Consider the following 5,495-nt stretch of genomic DNA (forward strand, 5'->3'; position numbering starts at 1 on the left):
GAGGAGGAGGAGGAGGAGGAGGAGGAGGAAAAGAAGAAGGAGAAGGAGAAGGAAAAGGAGAAGAAGTCAGTGACATTTCAGGTGTGGACGAATTAATTTCAGCCAACATTTATTGTGACTAGAGAGGATTTTCTTGGGGCATGCTATCTTTGCTATTGAAATATTGTGTTACAGCCCCCGACATAAGAGCAACTGGGACCTCTATATTTGCAGGCAGGAGAGCAGTCTAATTCATTTTTCGGGCAGGTGCATTTCCCGGAACTGCAGTCTAATTTACATAAATATTACACAGTTTTGGTGAAGCACGTGTGGCATTGTTTTTCTTGTTCGAATGAATTGAAAGAGTTTACCAGACTTAAGTTTTAAGCCCCAGCATTGTGGCTGAAAATGGTATCTGAAAGACCATTGCTAGACTTCAAGAAACTCTCAAAGAAAGAATGATCAGATACTTTATTGCATCCCAGTCTTCTCGCTCCCAGAGGCTTCCCTCTATTTAACCACCTGGAAAGTGATAGGTTTTTACACTGAAGAGCGAGGTATAAACGTTTTTCTCAGTTGAGTAGGTGCGAGCGCTGCTGTGATCCCCATGCCACGAAATGTCCTTTGTTCCCCATCTGGAGAAATATCCTTATATTGTGGTCAACATTGAATGCCTGAAACTGAATACAGCTGAGTGCAATAGTCGTGAATCTTTCCAGTGAGTGACCCAACAGCAGCATTCAATTTAAATCTTTGAACCTTTGCTTATTGGAAGCAGAGTCCCAGTGCTTTCAATGGGTTTACAAGAAAACTTGTGGAGAAGTGGCGATGGCAAAATACACAAATTTCTACTTGTAAGAGAGCGATCATAGATCTCGGTCGGCTGACAACTATTTTCAGATGTGAATTGTAGTTCATTTTGTTTCAAGAAACAGCACAAAGAGGCCGCCAAGTTAGCACGTGTTCTTCTCCATAAATATATCCAGTTAGATTTACTGATGGGTCGTTTTCTTTTTCAAATGTAGATTTTTGATCAATTGACGACCTGCTTCTACAGTTTGCTTCTGTCTGGCATCATTAATGCTCTGTGGTGTTTCATATAATTCTCGTATTCGTATAATTGATGAAGCCGATTATCTAAGTGTAACAACACCTACTCCCCATCATCCTCCGCTATTATGTTATGCTTTCCCTTGCACCCCATCAGTAGTTTCTATACCTAGTACTATGGTCCAGAAATATTCTTTGCCATTTACCTGTGCAGCTAGTCTTCCAAAATGGTCATCAGATCCCGAATATTGATCTGCTCATGTTCATTTGCCTTCAGACAGGATACAAAATAATGAACGGCATCTATCTTTAATTAAAGCATCTTGGGGTCTTAATGATATCATTACTTTTTTAAAAGATGCAACTTCTAATATAACAGAACATGGTGGCTGCTTAAAAAAATTGAAGTTGCAAAAGAATAAAAACAATCGAGAATAGTCGTTGTCCAATCGTCCTTTCTTTATTGTGTCCTGACTGTGTGTCTCGGTTCGCACGCGAATGACGTTATAGGTCCCTATGACTTTGTTTGACTGCAAAGTTTTCTATTAAGACCATAAGACATTCAGCGGGTGCTAAATCGGAACTCTTGGAGACAGGGGCGAAGCGTCTATATAATCAAATAATCACTGCTTCCCTTCCTAATTTTGAAACATTGTCGCTGTCAAATTCATCCGTAAACGTAAACCTCTTAAATTAAATGTCAAAAGACGTTCGTAATCAACAATGAATAGTATGCCTAACATTCAAAACGGTTTCACGGCCACAGAAATAGCCTCCTCACCCCTCTCGGGCCACTCCATAAGCAGTCGCAAGCTTTGATTAAGTAAGTTTAAAGTGAGGCTGGAAGAGTCCACCAATATGGTTGAAGGGAACATGTGCATAGCAGTCTAAGCTGTTTCATTGCCACATATACCCTGTTCACCCCTTTGGGGTCACAGTTAAAATCAATTTCAAGCCCTGATTATGTAAGCTAACTAACACTGGTCGAGTCTACCTCACAAATGTGAGGGGAGCTAACTCCTAACAATCTCTTCACTGTTGCAAGTACTTGCTTTTTTCCCTCGACTTTTTACCGTCCTATAATGCAGCCCCTGGCCGCGGACGGCTAACAAAAACAGCCAAATGTAAAATTTTAAAAATGATAATTGTCATGTTCTACCAAAGAGTTAGACTCACTGGTAGATCTATAACATATAGATCTAGTACTGACGTCTCTCCTTCTTTGCTTTGTGTTTATGTATTCACATCTAAAGTTAAATTTAATTTTAGTTGGAACTGATATTTAATAAGATACTTTCCCGATTATTTTGGCGGTTGAACATACAATATGAATTCCGGATTTGTTTTCATTCACAACTCAGAGTCGCCGCCTCGAGTAAGATTCTTGTGTCATATCTACAGGCCATATCTGGTCCCGTTTCACTTTGATTACCCTGTCAAACAAGTCAGCCTTCGCCCCTGCTTGGGTCTGATGATGGTGTTTGCATGTTGGCTATGTTCTCAAATGTGATTGGAAATCTTAATGGCTCCCTTTATTTCAAATGACGGTCCTTGTGCTAAGGCCAGTTGGAAAGAGATTTTATTAGATTATAGGCTTCTTTACAATTAAATACTCTCTGACTAGAGCTAGAGTCCGTACGAGGTCATGTGTCTTGGTGGCCATTTTGGTTTTGGCAAAGAAGTCTGTTTACATGAGTGGGCGTGTATCTGCTCTTATTAAAAGGGGGGGGGGGGGGCTACACTTGAAGGTTAGCTCGCTCATTAGAGGACCGAATTTTACCAAATTTAACACATATAACAAGCATAGTAAGGAGTCTAAAATCCGCAATCAAATTTGAGAAAAAAAAGTTTCGTTTCCATGGTTACGGCGGCCATATTGGACTTTGTTGACGTGTCTTACGTAATGAATACCGCACTTACTGCTCTGGAGCACCGGGGAACAGCGACTCTATTTTTAAAAACAGGAAAAAAAATTTCCGGGGAACAGCGACTGCCCTAAGCGAATACCTTGTCGTGATGGTATTGATGATGGTATCGATACACCCGCGGCCCGCCAAAAAGATCTTTCCATAAACATTTAAAGCTGTGTCTTACTCTTATCGTAAAAATAATATCAAATTCGGAACCAGCGTGTCCAAATTAACAAAATAACTCGCGGGAGGCCGTTTTTCTGCTGGATTTAAAAGATCACAAAAAGAAGTATTTTATATAGATTCTACCAAGATTGCATATTGTAGTATTTTCCTATCATAAAGAGGACAGACAACAGTATAATAGACACTCCCCCCCCCCCCCACCCCCCTCAGTGTGAAGTGACAAGTGGGAGGCTGTGACGCAAAATACCTTTGAAGTTTGCCGCCGCACGGGATTAAACTTTGCGGGCAGTGGGCAGGATTTTCAAAATAATTACCGTGGAATCCTGTTATAACGAGAGGGATGGGACCGGTGCGAAATGTCCGTTATAGCAGGATTTTCGCTATAATGGATCCAGTAGTAAATTCAAGGGAAATAGTAAAGTAGGCCTAATCTATGAGTTTAGTGTTCTGTTTATTCCTTTTTGTACTTCCCCTAAAGATGATTTTGTTCAACATGATTTTACATTATATCTCTAAGTCTCACTTGATCAAAAATCGAATCAGGTTTCTTTCTCTAGCACTAGCAAAGCAATGTTTACAGCTCGGCGTTGGCAATCAGAAAGAAGGGGCTCTGGCTCCAGGCTAACTCGCCCTCTGTGTTGCCCTCCCCCCCACCCCTCCGCACCCTGTGGTGCCTTGCGTGTGCTTGCGCACGTCACACATTCACTCCATCTATCACAACATAAGTGACCTCTCCATCCCGCACCAGAGAAGTGAGTGGGACAGTAGGCCTAGATAATCTAGACTTGGCTGGCCTATATCAGTATCACGCGATGCATTCTGCGTGTCTGCGCATGCCACACCCTCCCCACTCATTCGTTCAATTCTTTGTTGGTTCGCGTTGACTCCCATTCTTTGTTTCCCTGGATCACAAACAACTTTCTCAACTGGCGATGTTTAATAGGTCTGTGCGCTGTGCACAGCAGCAGCAATATTCCGTTCTAACCAACTGAAGTGTTTGTCTGATTGCGCAATAGCAGTATTTCATTTACAAAGATAAAGAAGAGAAAAAAAGTGGTTTTCAGAATAGTGTCTTTATAACAGACTTCTCGTTGTTTCAGGACTCGTTATAAGTGGACTCCACTGTATCGCAGCTAAAACGGATTTCATTTTCGAAATCGGCATATCAAAATAAGCAAAGTGGCTCACGTTGAACCTGATTTGATGCCATATTATTTTTAAACTGGAGCAAACTTTGTTTTTCAATTGTCTATTTTCAATCTAAAGTTATGTATCAAGGTCACCTAGTGCGTTGTAAGTGCCACTGACGTCAAAGCTGCTAGGACTACACACTGCACACTAGATCTACTATCTCTACTACTGCACAGTCACTGTACAGTGTACAGTATGGTGACTTGGTCGAAAGACACTGTTAATAGTGTCATTCTCTTTATTGAGATGTAGAGGCCTACAGATCCCTCGAATTTCTGTGGAAGATTAAGTCCGGAGACAACAATAACAAATTATTAAGAGAGGGCGTAGATCTAGGGAGAGTTTGTGTCATTAGAATTTTGCAACTAATAACTTCGTGGGCCTCTTTTTTACGTTTGTTAAGTAACAACACAACGAATGCAGGCAAATTGTTGCGAAGAGTCATCTGGCGCAAGAAGAAGGACTCTCCCCTAATTGAAAGGGAATTGGACACTATAAATTGGAATGTGTAAACAGACTATGGAGTTTGATAAATCTGACAGTTGTACTATGCGAAAAATGTAATACCATTTATCGCTGAGAGTAACCTGGGCTTTACATATTAACCCTTTTCACGGCAACCTATTTACATCCCTTTGACCGACAACTGGATGTAACACACCCTCACGTGTATTATACTGTGGGTTCCAAAAGAAACTTGATAATGTAATCACCCAATAATCGGTTTAAAGCCTTACACTACCCACTCATACAGCATACCAATTTAAAACTTAATACATTCTGGATCATCTGACACAATAATATTTCATCATGTTAAGAGATGCTCGAGATAATAATATGGTCACTCAAAATTGACCTTAAAAAATCAGGCTTGGCAAAATTGTGCGAAATCACAGAAACGTTGTCTTCGCGCGTGTATTGGGGACCATCAATATTGAGAGAATGGACATACATTGCATATCCAATGAATGGAGAATTTGTTTCTCTGCAATAAACAATATTTAATGTCGATTGTTTCAAATTCAAACAACAGAAAACAGAGCAATCACAAATACCACAAAAACTTGGACTGAACATTAAATGTGTTCATTGTTATTTTGCGTAGGAGCCACTGGTTTGGTGTAGTGCACGAACCCATAGGGCATCGCATCGACTCTTTCTAAATTGTCAGTCATTTCA

Source organism: Aplysia californica, unplaced genomic scaffold, assembly GCF_000002075.1.
Source record: "Aplysia californica isolate F4 #8 unplaced genomic scaffold, AplCal3.0 scaffold00711, whole genome shotgun sequence".
Classification (NCBI taxonomy): domain Eukaryota; kingdom Metazoa; phylum Mollusca; class Gastropoda; order Aplysiida; family Aplysiidae; genus Aplysia; species Aplysia californica.